Source organism: Carettochelys insculpta, chromosome 10 (assembly GCF_033958435.1).
Source record: "Carettochelys insculpta isolate YL-2023 chromosome 10, ASM3395843v1, whole genome shotgun sequence".
Classification (NCBI taxonomy): Eukaryota; Metazoa; Chordata; order Testudines; family Carettochelyidae; genus Carettochelys; species Carettochelys insculpta.
Window position 1 is genome coordinate 52,576,218 of NC_134146.1, and position 18,908 is coordinate 52,595,125.

Genomic DNA, 18,908 nt, shown 5'->3' on the forward strand with positions numbered 1-18,908 from the left:
TTCTTGCTGGGGGTCCTGAACTGCTTCGGCGCCCTAGATGGGATGCGCATCCCCATCCGTGCCCCACCACAAAGCACCAGCCACTATATCAACCAGAAGGGCTACCACTTAGTGGTCCTCCAGGCCCTGGTGGACCACAAGGGCTGGTTCATGGACATCTGAGAGGGCTGGTCAGGGCGAACCCACAATACCAGTGTCTTCTGCAATTCCGGCCTGTTCCGGCATATGGAGGCCGGCACCTTCACCCCCAGCAGGAGAAGCTGGTCGGGGACACCACCATGCCACTATGCACGGTTGTGGAAGCGGCATACCCCCTACTGCTGTGGCTGATGCGGCCCTATACTGGCCACCTTGACTCCAGCCAGGAGGCCTTCAACACCTGCCTCAACCAGGCATAGCATGTGGTCAAGCAGTCCTTCAGGTGCCTCAAGGGGCGGTGGTGGTGCCTTCTTGCCCACCTCAAGGTTGGAGTGCACAATGTTCCCCAAGTGGTGGGCGCCTGCTGCATTCTCCACAACATTGTGGAGGGTAAGAGGATGCCTACATCCAGGGGTGGGTGGCTGAGGCCATCGTGGCATTCAAGCAGCTGGCAAACCGTGACAGGGTCTGGATTTGGGAGGCCCTACAGGTAAGCCTCACCCCTGGGCTTCACTGACCCCCCCCCCAGATGCCCACCCTTCAGCGTCTCCCACACATCCACCCCCCCTGCCACATGCACCACCACCACTGCACCTATACCTCCCCCCCACGGGACCACGGGACACGGGCATTGGTGCACAATAAACCTTAAACCAAAACTTAAACCAAAAAACAGTGTTGTATGTGAACATGTAACTATTTACAACATGGGTGAGGGGACATCCGTGCACTTTGCAGGGCTGGAGGCCTGAACTGGGAGGGTCACTCAGGCATGGGGGGTTGCAGGCCGAGAGCCCCACCAGCACCAGGATCCCCTTCCCCCTTCCCCCTGGAGCGAGCTCTACAGCAAGGCTGGGATGGGGAATGGAGCACCGGCAGGTAGGGGTGTGGTGGGATGCCAGCGGGGGCCATCAGTGTGGGATGGGCAGGGATCTCTGTTGGGGGCTTGGAGGGGTGGGCATCTGGGGTGTGTGTGTGGAGGGCCAGGAGCTGTGCCACGTGGCCCACGTGCTCCTGCAGGAGTCCTCCAGGCAGGACACGACCCAGTCCCATGCCTCCCTCCGCCACGCCAGGTCGGCCTCCTCCAGCCAGCGGCCGTGCTCCATAAGCTCTGCCTGGCAGAGGCTGGCGGGGTCGTGCCCCATGTGCTGCTGTGACCTCCAGCTGTGCACCCAGCGCGTTGGTGCTGCTGGAGGTGCCTGGACCCTGTTTGATGCCTCCAGGGGGCTCTTGGGGACCACCAATGCCGATGGGCTGTGTGGGCCCTCGCTTGCAGCACCTGGATGGGGAGACAGATGGCATGTCTGAGCAGGACCCCATCCCCTGTTCCCCCTGGGACTCTGTCCCCCTCGGGCCCCACCTCCCTTGTCTCCCCCTGGGGCCTGGCCATGGTGGGCATTGCATCCATGTGCCATCAGGTGTGCACAGGGCTTCTCCCCCAGGTGGGACCATCCCCGTGTGCGGGCCGGCCTGTGGACATCCCCTGGGTGACTGGGTGCCTGAAGCTGCCCATGGGTCTGGGTGCTGGGTGGTGCAGGCAGGTGCAAGGAGCGTGTTGGGGGCTGTGGCCAGCCAGGGTGTCTGGCCCTGGGCCTCGTCCAGTGGCAAGGGTACAGACCCTGCCCTGCCAGCCAGGGTGCTGGCCCCACTGTGCACTTACCGGGGGGGGGGGCCAGAAAGATCTCTGGCGATGCCTGGATCCCCGCAGCCTGTCTGGACGACCGTGAGAGGATGTCTATGATGAGGTCACTCATCGCTGGACCAGTCCCGGGGGCATTTGCCCCCTGGCTTGGGCTGGCTGCTCCTGGCTCCTCCAGCTTGGGCTGGTCCGTGGAAGTATCCAGGACCGCTGGGGGCGGGGAGCTGTACTGGGGCCCCAAGATGGCGTGGAGCACTTGATAGTAGGGGCAGGTGGAGGGACCTGCCCCTGAGCGCCCAGCCTCGTCCCGGACCCAGGCATAGCCCTGCCAGAGCTCCTTCACTTTACTCCCGACTTGCTCCAGGCTGGCCTTGGCTGATCAGTCCACGGGCCAGGTGGGCGAAGGTGGCAGCGTTCCTTTGCTTGACCCCCACCTCCCAGAGGATCTCCTCTTCCTTCCACAGACCCAGGAGGTCTCGGAGTTCAGGGTCCATCCAGGAGGTGCCCCTTTTCTTCTTTTCTGGGATGGGCTCCTGGGATCCCTGCGAGGGCTCTGAGGGGAGCGCCCTGGGGCTCAGGAGGCTGACAGGTGCTGGCCACCGTGGCCTTTGCTGTTGGTGGGGGCAGCTGAGCGGGCGTGCTGGTGGCAGCTCATGCTGTTGCTCCTTGCTGGCTCTCAGCTTCCTGCCACGGGGTTTCCGGGTTCATGCAGCTTTAAGAGCGGCCAGATACGTTGGTCACACAGCTCCACTCTGCAGGGCAGGCTGTCTCCACACTCCGGCTGGGAGCCGTCGTGGAGGACTCCTCTTTCAAAAGAGCAGGCCGTAGTGTGTCGACAAGTGCCTCTTTCCATGCTGTTTTTTGACAGGGCGTGCTCTTCCCACTATGGGACCAGGGTCCGGCTTTCGACGTCTGGGCCACTTTCCTTCCCTTTCCGATCAAAAGAGCGCATCCCATGTGTAGATGCTCCCTCTGTTCTTTCGAAAGAGGGCTGGACTTACCAAAATAACGTGCATGTGTAGACACAGCCCTGCTGATTTAGGGCAAGTTTTTCATATCCCTGGAATGTGTGGCCCAATCCATTCATGTTGATGGCATTGGATGAAGGACATCGTGTAAGTGGAGTGTGAAGCCGCTATTGGAGGCAAAGCTCTGATTATGCCAGAACCAAGAGATTCTGACTTATTTAGATGGTACCAGTGGAATGGGTGTCATTAGGATGAGGCCTGATACCCACAGGATGTTGGAATAATGGGCTTCAGATCATGGCCTTGGAACTTAGGGCATAGTAAATTTTTAAGGGTTGAATAAACAGGTATGCTTGATTTCAAAAGAGTTGTGTCATTTATCTTCAAAGCAGACTTAGAGGTTGACCTGTGCTTATGTTTGTTCCAGTGTCTTCTGCCTTCCCTAGCAGGGTATCTGTTGATATGGATTCCTCTGCAACAAAGTCCAACCTGGTGGTGGGAGGCATGCTCCACGTTAAATCAGGCAGACATACGGGGCAGTCTCTCAGCCTGCATGTGACTGCAGCCTCTGGTCGCCTTCTCCATGAGGTGTTTTTCAAGCTGCCATTTCCCCATTTGTCAGGTAGAGCAAGGGAAAGATCAGCAAGTGTCATACGTAGCTACAACACATGCCTCCTCAAGACAGTAAAAACAGCACAGGCAGGTGCTGCTAACCAAGAGGGAATGGTGGTATGACAGGTTTTGAATCTCAGAATTCTGGGCATAATCCAATACCTGTAATAGGGTACAAAGGCAGAAGGAAGTAGGCAGGTACCAGAAGTTGGGGGGAGGTGTAGGGTGGGAGATTGAACTAGAAAACTCTAATAACTGTGATCTATTAAAATCTTACTAGTTATACAGCTGGACCATATACAAAAAAGGCATGGAGACAAATATTTCACAGACCAAAGGGAGGTCTGGACAGTGGGGCTGCAACCCAGTCACATGGCAGTAAGAAGAAATTGGACAGATGGTCATTTCATGCCACACCATATGCCTTCAATTGGAAGCATTAGGAAAGAAAAGGCACATGCACAGAAAAATGCTGCTTTGCAAGAATTCTGACCCCAGGTGCACAAAGTGTGTGTGTTCCCCCAGTGGAATGCACACAGGAGCCCACATTCAAAGAAGAAAGGAGTTATAGTCACCATGAATGTGGTCCACCAGAAAGTGTAACATATGCACACCAACAGCCCAGTAAAAGTTTTGAGTAGAGCCAGAATTCTTTGTCCCATTCCCCATCACAAACAAGGTACAAAAACACATGCCTAAGAACAGTAGAATGTCCTGCTCATAAGAATTCTGTAGTAGATCGGAAGAGCTGAATCAGTCTTTGTTTCATTTTATGGATTAATATTTAAATTGCCTGTACCAGGTCCTCCAGTTTCAGCCTCTTATCCATTACAAGACTTTAATGCATAGAGATAAAATCTTGATAGCACCAGTAGGAAATGGGCATCTTTCCGCTCCAGACTTAGCCGAAGTGAACTAGGCTGGGTGTTTTTTACCTCCTTTCTATGTCTCTCCAGTTTAATTCCCTTGCCTCCACAAACAGTCTGTAACAACAACGTAAGTCCATAGGAATCTTGGCAAAAGCAAAAGGTTCATAAAATTATCATTTGGTTCCAGGTTTCTGCCTGTTTCAAAAAAAAACCCTGTCAAGCGTTTGGGTGTTGGCTGGGCTGCTCTCAAATACCCTCTGCCTTACCTTTTCTTAAACAGACTTCTTTGTCCTGGAATACGTAAATATATTTGCACATGCAGTGTGGAAAAGGTCTCAGCCTTGCTCATGCTGTGATGCTTCCAGACTCAGAGCGGGAGAGAGATGGTAGTGGAAACACCAAGTGCTTGCAGACAGAGATGTCATGTTAGAAGAAATGTGTCAACATACTGCAAGGAAGCAGCACGGAAAGATCTCAAAAATGAAGCAGAAATGCATCACCGCCCTTAATAAGGTACAAGTTACTGCCTCAACATAGAACTGTAGGAATGCTAGGACTGGAAGGGATCTCAAGAGGTCATTGTGTCCAGCACCCTGCCCTCATGGCAGGACCAAGTACTGTCTAGACCATCCCTGATCGACACATTTAACCTGTTCTTATATATCTTCAGAGATGGAGATTCCACAACCTCCCTAGGCAATTTATTCCACTGTTTGACCACCCTGACAGTTAGGAACTTTTCCCTAATGCTCAACCTAAATCTCCCTTGCTGCAGTTTAAGCCCATTGCTTCTTGTTCTACCCTCAGAGGCCAAGAAGAACAAGTTTTCTCCCTCCTCCTTATGACACTCTTTTAGTAGTAGTAGGCATCCTTCAATCTGGATAGACTATGGATCGCGCCCTTTATAGTTTCAATTGAGGACTTCATTTACAGCGTCTATTGTGACTATGAAGACCCACACGAGAGTGACAGTCCTTGCTGCAGCTCTTGCAGATGTGGTGGGTGTCTGGCAAGTCCTTAGTGTGCTTTCTGTGCACTCGCTTCTCCTCTGCTAGCTGTCTGATCTTCTCGCCCTTCTGAAGGCCCTTGTGTAACTCCTGCCTCCATCTGCTGGGTTCATCTGCTAGTTCTTCCCAGTTGTCCAGCTCGATGTCTACCTCTCTGAAGTCTCTCTTGCAGACATCTTTCTAGAACAACTGGGGGCGTCAGGGAGGTCTTTTGCCAGAGGCTAGCTCACCATATAGGATGTCTTTTGGAATCCTTCCATCATTCATCCTGTGGACGTGGCCAAGCCAGTGGAGTCAATGCTGCCTGAGGAGGGTGTGCATGGATGGGATTCCAGCTTGCTCGAGGACAGCGGTGTTGGTCACTCTGTCCTTCCATGATATTCCAAGGATGCGCCTGAGGCAGCGCAAGTGGAAGACGTTCAGCCTCTTTTCCTGGCGGGCATACAGGGTCCAAGTCTCGCTGCCATAAAGGAGGGTGCTGAGGATGCAAGCTCTGTAGACTTGCATTTTGGTGTGAGTGTACAGCTTGTTGTTATTCCACACTCTCTTGCTGAGTCTGGACAGAGTTGTGGCTGCTTTTCCGATCCTCCTATTTAGCTCAGTGTCCAACGACAGGGTGTCAGTGATGGTGGACCCAAGGTAAACGAACTCGTGGACGACCTCTAACATATAGTTGTCAATGCTGATTGATGGGGATTCAGCAACATCCTGACCGAGTACATTTGTCTTCTTTAGGCTGATGGTAAGCCCAAAGTCCTTGCACGCTTTGGAGAACTGATCCAGTAGTTTTTGAAGCTCGTCTTCTGTGTGAGACACTACAGCAGCATCGTCTGCGAACAGCATGTCTCTGATGAGGACTTCCCGCACCTTAGATTTAGCTTTCAGCCTTGCAAGGTTAAACAGTTTCCCATCAGATCTTGTGTGCAGCAAGATGCCCTCTGTTGAAGATCCAAAGGCATGCTTCAGAAGGAGTGCGAAGAAGATCCCGAACAATGTCGGAGCAAGCACGCATCCTTGTTTGACACCGCTCCTGATTCTGAAAGCATCCGATAATGCGCCGTCATATTAGATGGTTCCTCTCATGTCTTCATGGAACGACTGGATCATCTTGAGTAACCGTGGAGGACAGCCTATCTTGTGGAGCAGTTTGAACAGACCATCCCTGCTGACCAAGTCAAAGGCCTTGGTCAGGTCGATGAAGTCTATGTAGAGTGGCTTTCTCTGCTCCCTGCACTTCTCCTACAGCTGCCTTAGAGAGAAGACCACGTCAATGGTAGACACCTCGGCGCGGAATCCGCACTGCAATTCGGGGTACACCCTCTCAGCAATCTTCTGGAGTCTGCCAAGGATGACGCGAGCGAACAGTTTACCAGTGACGCTTAGGAGGGAGATTCCATGGTAGTTGTTGCAGTCGCTTCTGTCTCCTTTGTTCTTATACAACGTTACAATGTTAGCATCGCGCATATCCTGTGGAACCTCACCCTCTTTCCAGCACAGGCACAGTAGCTCATGTAGGGGTTCCAGGAGTGTGTCCGCGGCACATTTCATTACCTCTGGTGGTATACCATCCTGGCCAGGGGCCTTTCCTGCTGCAATGCTGTCGATGGCTCTCTTCAGTTCATCCAAAGTCGGTTCTTGATCCAGTTCGTCCATTACTGGCAGGAACTCGACGGCATCGAGGGCTGCGTCAACCACAACGTTCTCGCGTGAGTACAGCTCGGAGTAGTGCTCAACCCAGCGCTCCATCTGTTTGGCTTTGTCAGCAATGACACTTCACCAGATTTGGACTGCAGAGGTGCCATCTTGTTCCGGGTGGGTCCTAATGCCTTCCTCACACCCTCGTACATTCCTCTGAGATTACCAAAGTCGGCACAGGTCTGGATACTGCTGCATAGCTGGAGCCAGTGGTTGTTGGCACAGTGCCTGGCTGTCTGCTGTACTGTTCTTCTGGCCTCTCTAAGTGCTTCCTGGGTACTCTGGCTCGTTGAGTGTTTGTACTCCAGGAGTGCAGCGTGCTTCTTTTCAATGACTGGAATCATCTCATCGGAGTTAGCTTCGAACCAGTCGTTCGTGTTTCTAGCTCTTCTTCCAAACACCGACAAGGCCGTGTTGTAAACTGTATCCCTCAGATGTTCCCATTTCGATGTTGCATCAGCACCCCCAGGGCCACTGCGCAGATTTTCCTGGAGGGTCTCTCCGAACTTTTCAGCTTTCTCCAAGTTTGCGGTCTTTCTGACGTCAATGCGGGGCCTTCCAGCAGGTTTAGAGCGGTACAGCTTCTTGGGTCTCAGCTTGAGCTTGGAGCAAACTAGCGAGTGATCTGTATCACAGTCAGCACTATGGTAGCTGCATGTCAGAAGGACGTTTTTGAGGTTATTATGCCTAGTGATGACCACGTCTAGTTGATGCCAGTGCTTCGAGCGTGGGTGTCTCCACGACACTCTGTGCTGTGGCTTCGTTTGGAAGAATGTGTTTGTGATGCACAGATTGTGCTATGAGCACAGTTCAAGGAGACGCTGTCCATTATCATTCATTTTTCCCACACCGAAGTGTCCTAAGCAGAAAGGCCATGAGGCACAATCAGCTCCAACTCTTGCATTGAAGTCACCCAACATGTACAGTTGTTCACAAGCAGGTATTTGCGCTACAGCAGCACTAAGCACGTTGTAGAACTTGTCTTTTACTTCTGGTGTGGCGTACAGGGTTGGAGCATAAGCGCTGATCAGGTGGACAGGACCGGCGCAAGTTTGAAGCGTGATCCGAAGAAGTCTTTCTGATCCGCCTATGACTAAATCAACCATTTGTAGAAGGGTGTTTCTGACAGCAAAGACAACACCATGCTCTCTGGGTTCTTCTTGGGCTTTACCCTGACAGAAAAAGGTGTAGTCCTTTTCCTTTAGAGATCCCGAATCTGCGAGTCGCGTCTCTTGCAGTGCAGCGATATCAACTCTGAGCCTCTTCAGTTCCTCGTTGATGACAGCGGTCTTGCGGGTGTCACTGATGGCCTGAAGATCTTCAGTCAAGCCGGTCAGCATGGTCCGCACATTCCAGCAAGCAAGCTTGAATTGTTGATGTTTCTCATTTCTTGTTGATTTTCTTATTGGTTTGCCTGGTGCCCAAATTTCAGTCACTTGTCAGGTTCAGGAACCTTAAAGCCTCACGCACCCAGCGAGGCAGGTGAACTGTGGCAGGACAGTACCCTATTGGCTGGGGGCTGCCCAGCTTGAGGCGGGCGGTGATTGTCCAGTGAGATGCGAGGATCTCTCCCACCGTCGAAGGCAACCCCTGGCACTCGTTCTCTACGCCAATCAAGCAAGAGCTTATAACCGGTACCTGTTGCCTCCCGTGTTGATGCAACACTGTTCAGCGATGCCGGAGTACCTCTCCGGGCGCGAGCCTGGGCACTTATTATGGAGACTCTGGGCTGCCCAGACACCAGTGTCCCCCTCTCGGCTTTACTGATATAGTCCAAAGGAGAGGATAACCTCCACGTCTGGTACCAGCTCTGCTGCAGGAGTTTCCGGGACAGTGCCAGAAGTTGACACCGAACCGCCTTCGGACTCCACTCCGGATTTTCTGTCAGGGTTTACTCCCTTAGCCTTGCTCCTTCCCAGGATAACCCACAAGGCAGTGGGGTGTGGAGAATGTGGTTAAGGATCCAACTACTTCATGCCTCCGTGTTACCACGAGTCACCATAGCTCCCTGCAGAACAATGACCTCATATCCCCAGGACCCTCCTCCCCACCTTTCACCGCCCCTCCCCCCCGCTACCATCACCATAGGACCCTCCCCAACCCACTAACCCCATCTGCTCCCATGTCCGCCCTCCTCACTGCACTGGCCCCTCTCCCCTCAGCTGCTCTCAGTGCCCCCAGGTCCACCTTCCCCCATCGCTCTTCAGGCTCTTCTCTTCAGAGACTCTTTTTCCTGGTAGTGCTGCCTTGCAGGGCACAGGTGGAACACCATACCTGAAAAGGACAAACACGGGGCTCCTCCCTCGGCGAACTCCCAGAGGCAAACTCACTTCCCTGTTAGCTGCTGCCCCTTGTTCGCTGGGAGCTCCCTTCTTATAGAGAGAGCTGCTAGCTGGTCAGGTCTGGCTCAAAGCCTTGCCTCCAGTCTAATCAGCCCTTGAAGGCTCACCTGGCAGGGAACTCCCCCAGTTCACACCTTGCAAACTGCTCTTCTCTGCACAGCACAAGCTCAGGCACCTAGGCAGCTGATCAAGCTGCAGACAGACAGACATTCACCCACCAGCTCACCACACAGCCCCCCAAATCCCACACTCACCCAAGCTTCTCTAGGACACTTTGCCCAGAGGCAAACTCCCTTCCCTGTTAGCTGCTGCCCCCTGTTCGCTGCTCACACTCTTTTAGATATCTGAAAACCACTATCATGTCCCCTCTTAATCATCTTCTTTCTAAACTAAACAAGCCCAATTCTTTCAGCCTTTCTTCATAAGTTATGTTCTCTAGTCCTTTGATCATTCTTGTTGCTCTTTTCTGGACCCTTTCCAATTTCTCCACATCTTTCTTGAAATGCGGTGCCCAGAACTGGACACAATACTCCAACTGAGGCTTAACCAGCGCAGAGGAGAGCAGAAGAATGAGTTCTCGTGTCTTGTTCACAACACACCTATTAATGCATCCCAGAATCATATTTGCTTTTTTTTGCAATAGCATCACACTGTTGACTCATTTAACTTGTGGTCCACTATAACCCCTAGATCCCTTTCTGCCATACTCCTTCCTAGACAGTCACTTCCCATGCTGTATGTGTGAAACTGATTGTTCCTTCCCAAGTGGAGCACTTTGCATTTGTCTTTATTAAAGTTCATTCTGTTTACCTCTGACCATTTCTCCAATTTGTCCAGATCATTTTGAATTTTGACCCCATCCACCAAAGCAGTTGCAACCCCTCCTAGCTTGGTATCATCTGCAAACTCAGTAAGTGTACTTTCTATGCCACTATCTAAATCGTTGAAGAAGATAATTGAACAGAGCTGGTCCCAATACAGACTCCTGCAGAACCCCACTTGTTATACCTTTCCAGCAGGATGGAGAACGATTAATAACTACTCAGAGTACGGTTATCCAGCCAGTTTTGCACCCACCTTATAGTAGCCCCATCAAAGTTGTATTAGCCTAGTTTAGTAGTAGGTAGTCCGTCATGTGCGATGACGACATCTTGAGCTTGCACAGGCTCAACGGTTGTGGATTCGCATGTGGCTGAGGAGTCCAAGCTTTGAACGGCATGGGCGTTCACAGTGGGGGCAAGGGAAATGTCCTGGCTCTGTTAGTGCAGCTGCTGCTGTTGCTTTCTTCCTCTCACAAGCATCAACGAGGCATACGTGTCGCTGCTCTTCAAAATTGTCATATGTGTATCGTACAAGAGGACGCCAGCCTGTTCAGTCTTTTGCATGCTGCTCTAGCTGATCTGGTTTTAAACCAGCATGAGCAATGTCGGCCTTCACACAGTCTTTATACCTCTCGCGAGGCCTACCTTGATTCCTTTTGCCTTGGGAGAGTTCACCATGGAGGAGTTGCTTAGGGATTCTGGACTCCTCCATTCATATCATGTGCCCTGCCCAACGAAGCTGGGCTTTGAGAATCATGGCTTCGATGCTCGTGGTTCCTGCTCTGTCCAGGACTTCCAGGTTTGTAACTCTGTCCTGCCATCGAATGTGCAGTATTGACCTCAGGCTGCGTGTGTGGAAGCCTCCAGCAGTTTTATATGTTTTCTGTACAAGGTCCAGGTTTCACAGCCATACAGGAGACTGGTCAGGACTACAGCCTTGTACACTCTCAGTTTAGTGGACTGTCAGATATTGCGCTGATTCAACACTCGCGCTCTCAGACATCCTAGTGCCCGGCTGGCCTGGCAGATTCTGGCATTGATGTCTTTGTCAAGGGAGCCATCACTGGCTATCACACTGCCAACTCCTCTGCTGTTTTTAACTCTGTTCCTGCAATAGAGATTGAAGCGGGGAGGGCAGCAGATCCTGGAGCAGGGTGAAACAGTACCTCGGCCTTTCCTAGGCTGATGGTCAAACCAAAGAGGCGAGCGGCTTCAGCAAACTTGTTGACGATGAGCTGGAGAGCAGATTCCTTGTGTGCCATAAGCGCCCAGTCATCAGCAAAAAGGGCTTCAAGGGTGAGCCTCTCAAGCGTCTTAATTTTAGTATTCAGGCGATGAAGGTCGAAAAGTGACCTATCTAGTCTGTATTTTATGTAGACTCCATGGTCCAGGTCCCTAACTACGTGGCTGAGGACACACGTGGAAAAGAGGTTGCCTAGTTTATTGATAAGAATATCATGCAAGACTGTATCAAATGCCTTGCTAAAGTCTAAGGTATACCACATCTACCGCTTCTTCCTTATCCATAAGGCTCGTTATCCTATCAAAGAAAGCTATCAGATTGGTTTGACATGATTTGTTCTTTGCAGACCCATGCTGGCTGTTCCCTGTCAGCTTATCACCTTCCAAGTGTTTGCAGATGATTTCCTTAATTACTTGTTCAATTATCTTTCCTGGCACAGAAGTTAAACTGACTGGTCCTGCGGTGTTCTTATTCCCCTTTTTACAGATGGGCACTATATTTGCCTTTTTCCAGTCTTTTGGAATCTCTCCTGTCTCCCATGATTTTCCAAAGATGATAGCTAATGGCTCAGATACCTTCTCCATCAGCTCCTTGAGTATTCTAGGATGCATTTCTCATCAGGCCCTGGTGACTTGCAGACATCGAACTTTCCTAAGTGATTTTTAATTTGTTCTTTTTTTATTTTATCTTCTAACCCTACCCCTTTCCCACCAGCATTCACTACGTTAGGCATTCCTTCATCAGACTTCTCAGAAAGACCAAAACAAAGAAGTCCTTAAGCATCTCTGCCATTTCCAAGCTTCCCGTTACTGTTTCTCCTTCCTCACTGAGCAATGGGCCTACCCTATCCTTGGTCTTCCACTTGCTTTTAACGTATTTATAAAAAGCTTTCTTGTTTCCCTTTATGTCCGTACCTAATTTGAGCTCATTTTGTGCCTTTGCCTTTCTAATCTTGCTCCTGTATTCCTGTGTTCTTTGCCTATATTCATCCTTTGTAATTTGTCCCAGTTTTCATTTTTTATATAATTCCTTTTTTATTTTGAGATTACGCATGACTACCTGGTTAAGCCAAGGCGGTATTTTGCCATATTTTCTATCTTTCCTACGCAGAGGAATAGCTTGCTTTTGGGCCCTTAATAATGTCCCTTTGAAAAACAGCTAACTCTCCTCCGTTGTTTTTCCCCTCAGTCTTGCTCCCACGGAACCCTACCTGCCAGCTCTCTGAGTTTACCAAAATCCGTCTTCCTGAAATTCATTGTCTCTATTTTGCTGTTCTCCCTTCTACCCTTCCTTAAAATTGTGAACTCTATGATTTCATGATCACTTTCACCCAAGCTGCCTTCCACTTTCAGATTCTCAATCAGTTCCTCCCTATTTGTTAAAATCAAATCTAGGACAGCTTCCCCTCAGTAGGTTTTTCAGCCTTCTGAAATAAAAAGTTGTCTCCACTGCAGTCCAAGAAAGAGAAGTTACTCACCGTAGTAACGATGGTTCTTCGAGATGTGTCCCTGTGGGTGCTCCACGATAGGTGTCAGGCTTGCCCCGGTGCCGCAGGTCGGATCTTTCCAGCAGTTTCTGCCGGAGCGCGCATGCGCTGGCGCGCACCGCTCCCTTGCGCACTCCAGGCCGCGCGCGCGATCCGGTCCCCGCCAGTTCCTTGACCAACTGCCTCGGATGCTCCTGAAAAATACTAAACAGAGATCCGAAGTGGGGAGGATGGGCGGGTGGTGGAGCACCCACGGGGACACATCTCGAAAAACCATCGTTACTACGGTGAGTAACTTCTCTTTCTTTCTCGAGTGTCCCCGTGGGTGCTCCACGATAGGTGACTACCCGGCAGTAACCCAAAATAGGAGGTGCGTAATCAGTTTATGTGCAGCTTGTCCCCGAGAGGACCGCTGTCGAGAGACAGGTATCCTCTTGGAATACCCTGTGAAGGGCATAATGCTTGGCGAAGGTGTCACAGGATGACCAGGTCGCCGCTCTGCAAATGTCTTTTAGCGCAATGCCCTTGAAAAAGGCTGTTGATGCTGCCACCGCCCTAGTGGAGTGAGCCCTAGGTGGGGCCAGTAAAGGAGACTTTCTAAGTTCGTAGCACATTTTTATGCAAGATACGATGTGCTTCGAGATTCTCTGTGAAGAGAGACCTTCTCCTTTTGATTTGGGAGCGAGAGAGACTAGGAGTCTGTTTTCCGGAAGGACTTAGTCCTGTCTATATAGAAAGCCAGCGCCCTCCTCACGTCCAGGAGGTGTAGGCGCACCTCTTTTTTGGAGTTATGAGGCTTTGGATAAACGAGGGTAAAACTATAGGTTCGTTAATATGAAACTCTAAAGAAACTTTGGGAACAAAGGCTGGATGCAGCCATAAGGTTACCGCCTCCTTGAAAATTACTGTGCAGGGTGGCGTTGCCATAACTGCCGCAAGCTCGCTCACCCTGCGAGCTGACGTGATTGCAAGAAGGAAGGTCGTCTTTGTCGTAAGGAGACGGAGGGAAACCATGGCTAAGGGTTCAAATGGTGGTCCCGTTAGCGCATTAAGCACCAGGTCCAAGCTCCACGAAGGTGGAAGCGGTTTCCGAGAGGGGTATAGGTTTACCAGCCCTTTGAGGAACCTGGTAACCATGGGATGGGCAAACACCGTGTGCCCTTTCTCTTCATGTCTGGAAGCCAATATAGCGGCAAGGTGGACCTTCAACGAGGATAGGGAGAGTCCGCCTCTCTTGGGGTCCAGTAAATACTCTAGTATTACAGGTATAGGCGCAGCAAGGGGGGCTAATTGCTTGGTAGAACACCATGCAGTGAATCGAGTCCATTTTTGCTTATAGGGCTTCCTGGTGGAAGTCCTCCTGCTACTTTCTAGGACTTGTTGCACTCCCTCCGTACACATGCTCTCTAGGGAGCTGAGCCATGGATTAACCATGCTTGCAGTCGCAGGCCTCGGGGGTGTGAATGCACTATGGACCCCTGGGCTTGCGTGAGCAGATCCAGCGCCACCAGGAGGGGCATCGGTGGACGGTCCGACATGCGCAGGAGTAAGTGGAACCATTGCTGTCCATCCCACCTTGGGACTACTAGGATCATTCGGGCTTTCTCTCTCCTGGCTTTCAGCAAGACTTTGTGGATAAGCACTGTGGGAGTAAAGGCGTAGAGCAGGAGGCCCCTCCACGAGATCGCGAATGCGTCCCCCAGGGACCCCCGTCCCAGTCCTGTCCTGGAGCAGTATTGTGGGCACTTCTTGTTGTGTTGAGTGGCAAACAGGTCTATCTGGGGAAATTCCCCTGCATGAAAAATCGGTCGTAGCAGATCAGAACAGATCTGCCACTCGTGTGTGAGTGTGAAGCGCCTCCTCAGCTGGTCTGCCTTCGCATTGTGAGCACCTGGTAAATACGAGGCTTTCAAGGTTATATTGTTGCCGATGCACCAGTTCCACAATCGGACTGCTTCTGCACATAAGGCACGGGACCGAGCTCCTCCTTGCCGATTTATATAAAACATGCTGGAGGTATTGTCTGTACTGATCCCAACTACTTGCCTTGTATATGGTCTCGAAAGTGTTTGCAGGCGTTGAACACTGCTCTGAGCTCCAGTATATTTATGTGCAGTGACTGTTCCGTGGAGGACCACAGTCCTTGCGTCACCTCTTCGCCCATGTGTGCTCCCCACCCTATGTGGGAGGCGTCGGTAGTGAGAAAAAACAGATATTTGTGGTTGGTGAAAGGGCACCCCTGTTAGCATGTTCTTGGGGTTCACCCACCATTGCAGGGATCTGCGCACCTCTGTCGTGGGCGACACCACCCTGTGGACGGTGTGTGCTGCCAGTTTGTAGACGCTCGCCAGCCAGTGCTGCGTGCTGCACATATGCAATCTGGCGTTCTGTACCACAAACATTGCGGCTGCCATGTGGCCCAGCAGCTGTAAGCATGTCAGAACCAGCACCGTAGGGCTGAAGGTGATGACTTGCACGAGGGAACCAATGGCGCGAAAGCGGGCATCTGGTAGATAAACCCTTGCTGTGATGGAATTTATACGTGCCCCTATGAACTCTATGTCCTGTGCGGGGTCTATCTTTGATTTGCCAGATTGATGACCAGGCCCAGCGAAGAGAACGTGCCTGCTGTGACGCGTATCATGCGAAGTACCTCCTCCTTCGGGGCCCCTTTCAGTAGGCAGTCGTCTTTTTTTTTTTTTTTTTTTCCAGATATGGGAATATAAACACCCCCTGTCTGTGCAGGTAGGCTGACACCACTGCCAAGGTCATGGTGAAGACTCTGGGGGCCGAGGAGAGGCTGAACGGCAGAACCTTGTACTGAAAATGTTCTTTGCCTACCATAACCCGGAGAAAACGCCTGTGAGCCGGGTGAATAGTTGTGTGGAAATACGCGTCTTGTAAGTCGAGGGCTGCGAACCAATCTCCATCGTCCAGTGCCGTAAGTATAGAGGCGACTGTGATCATCCGAAAGCATTGCTTGCGCAAGTACCAGTTGAGGCCTCGAAGATCTAGGATGGGCCTCCAGCCTCCTGTCTTTTTCTCTGTGAGGAAGTATCTTGAGCAGAACCCTTTCCCTCGGAGTTGCTCCGGCACTCTTTCCACTGCCCCTATAAGCATAAGATGGCCTACCTCCTGCTTGAGTCTCGCTTCGTGGGAGGGGTCCTTTAGGTGGGGTCTGGGTGGAGGTCGTGGCGGTGGGAGCGACTGGAAGGGAATCGCGTAACCCATGGCTATGATCTCCAGTACCCATTTGTCTGTGGTGATCTTTTGCCACTGGTCGTAGAATGGTCGGAGGTGATGGTGGAATAGTAACTTCGGATGACATTGCGCGATGGTAGTGATAGTGCAGCCCTCGATCTGTGTGTCAAACTTGTGGCCTTTGGCCCTGCCCCGAGGATGCACGGCTCTGTTGAGAACGTCGCCTGGGAGTTCTGTACTGTTGGTGCTGTTGATGTCGCCCTTGCTTGTAGCCCCTGTGGTACTGGGGACGCTGTGGTTGATACTGCAAACAGCTTCTGCGTGTCAAAGGGGAGATCAACGATCTTCGCCTGCAGATCCCTCGGGATACCCAATGTCTGGAGCCAGGACTCCCTGCGCATGACCACTGCCGTAGCTGTTGAGCGTGCTGCCGTATCTGCTACGACTAGGGCGATCTGAACTCCTGTCCTCGAGGCTGCGTAGCCTTCCTGCACGATGGCCTTGAGCACCAGCTTCGTGTCCTCTGGAAGCGAGTCCATGAGGGAAGTCAGCCTGGAGTAGCTGTCGAAATTATGGTTCACTAGATGCGCTGCGTAATTCGCCATTCTCAACAGTAGGGTAGAGGAGGAGTAGACCTTTCTGCCGAACAACTCTAGTTTCTTGGCATCTTGTCCGTTCCCCCTGTCTTGTACTGAGAAGTTTTCAACCTCTGTTGAGACGATTCCACCACCAGAGAATTTGGTTGCAGGTGGCTGAACAGGAACTCCATGCCCTTCGTCGGGACGAAGTACTTCTTATCCGCTCTCTTGTTTATAGGCGGAACGGACGCAGGGGTCTGCCATATTGTGGTGGCGGACTCCATGATTGCTTCATCAGCGGAATAGCTATTTTGGAAGAGGCCGGAGGTCTCAGGTTTTTAAGGAGCTTATGGTGTTTCTCCTGCACCTCTGCTGTTTGGATGCTTTGCGTGAAGGCCACCCTTTTAAACAGCTCTTGGAACTGTTTGAGATCGTCCAGAGGATGGACGTCCCCTGGGGCCGTGGCCTCGTCAGGGGAAGATAGCGAGGAACCGCTAGGGTAAGCCTCTCTGGACCCCTCTGGGTCCTGTTGACGGTGATACATCCTCTCGCTAGATACTTGCGAGGGAAAATCTCGGGGTTCCAGAATCAACTCCCCCCGAGATATCTGCGTTTCCGTCCCCGTCCGCGATTGCCCTCGGGGATATTGAACCGTCTGGGCAGATCTGTCCCTGGGAGTATGCCTATGGTGTCTATGCCCCGCGTGATAGGGGCGACCATGGCAACACGGGCACTGTTCCGGAGATGGAGACCTGGACCACTCTGGAGGCGCATACCCCCTGCGTCTGGGGGAGCGAGATCGTCTGGGTGATTGAGATAATGGAGAGACTGATTTGTGGCACTACTCCAGGGGTTCAAAGCCCAGGAAGGGCAATGGTGGTCCGAGCCATGGTGATGCTGACTGTAGGAACGGGGATGGGGGCTCAGGGTATACTGGAGGTGACCCCTGCCGCCTCGTGGAGTCCGCAGCATAAGTGGAGGGCTTAGAGCGAGTAGCCCTGCAGCCCTGTCTAGAGAAGGGCTGCGGTGCCGGGTTTTCTGTGCTGCCTTGCCCCTCCCCTGTGGGTCTGGCTCCGCCCCTTTCCACGTTGGGGATCTTGGCCCCGCAGTCTGCGCCACGCTCGGCACGCTCCACTGCGGTGCCATGTGGGTGGTCTCCCCCGGTGCCTTTAGGCCGCATGCCTGCAAGCTCTGCACCGCCGGTTCCCCGGGGGTCGGTGCCGCTAGCTGTGGTGTCGCCGGTTCCGGCGCTTGCCTGGCCGCCGCCCTGCCCTCAGTGCGGGGCAGCTGTTTGATTTTCGGAGGCTCAGCCTCTGCCATGTGCATCTCCGCGCCGCCACCGCTCAGCTGTGACTGTGGCTGGGGGCTATGCGCTCCACCCGTCCCGCTCGCTGTGGCTGCCGGCAGGGATCGGGTTGGTGGAAGCTTCCTCCGTTTCTGCGCTGATGGGGTTAGGGAAGCAGCTTTCCTTTCATGGGCCCCTGCGGGTCCCTCCTGCTGAGGCCGCTCCGGCGCGTCTGGCTGGAGGGCCTTGTCAAAGAGCAGCATTTTCAGCCGCATCTCCCTGTCCTTCCTTGCTCTGGCTGTGAGCTTTGCACAGAAGGAGCATTTCTGTGCCCATCAGAGGCCGGCATTTCTTTGTGGCATGACTCACACTTTTTGAATCCTGAAGAGGACATTGTGGTGAGTCTTTGAGTTGTTAATAGGGTACTTAGCACCTTCTCCGTGCCTGTTCCCCTCTCGGACTCAGCCTGCCGCGGCAGGAGGCCTAATGGCCTTACATCCCCAGGCCTCCGCTGCTCCGCTTGCTACTAAGGCTGTAAAACTTTACTTTTTACTCTCTTTTCTTTTTTTTTTTGAAAACAATAACAAGCTAACTTAAGCTAAAGACTGAAAAAGAAGCTCTAAACACTTTAAAAACATTAAATACGCTAACTCTGGCCGTAGCCTGAGCGGATTCCATCTGCAGCCGATGGCGGTTAAAGAGGAACTGGCGGGGACCGGATTGCGCATGCGGCCGGGAGCGTGCAATGGAGCGGCGCGCGCCGGCGCATGCGCAGTCCGGCAGAAACTGCTGAAAAGATCCGACCTGCGGTGCCGGGGCGAGCCCAGCACCTATCGTGGAGCACCCACGGGGACACTCAAGGAAGAACTTATTGCATAGTCTGTGTGTTGCTGTGTTAGTTTCCCAACATATATGTGGATAGCTGAAGTCCCCCATCACCACCAAATCCTGGGCCCTGGATGATTTTGTTAGTTGTTTAAAAAAAGCCTCATCCACCTCTTCCATCTGGGTGGGTGGCCTGTAG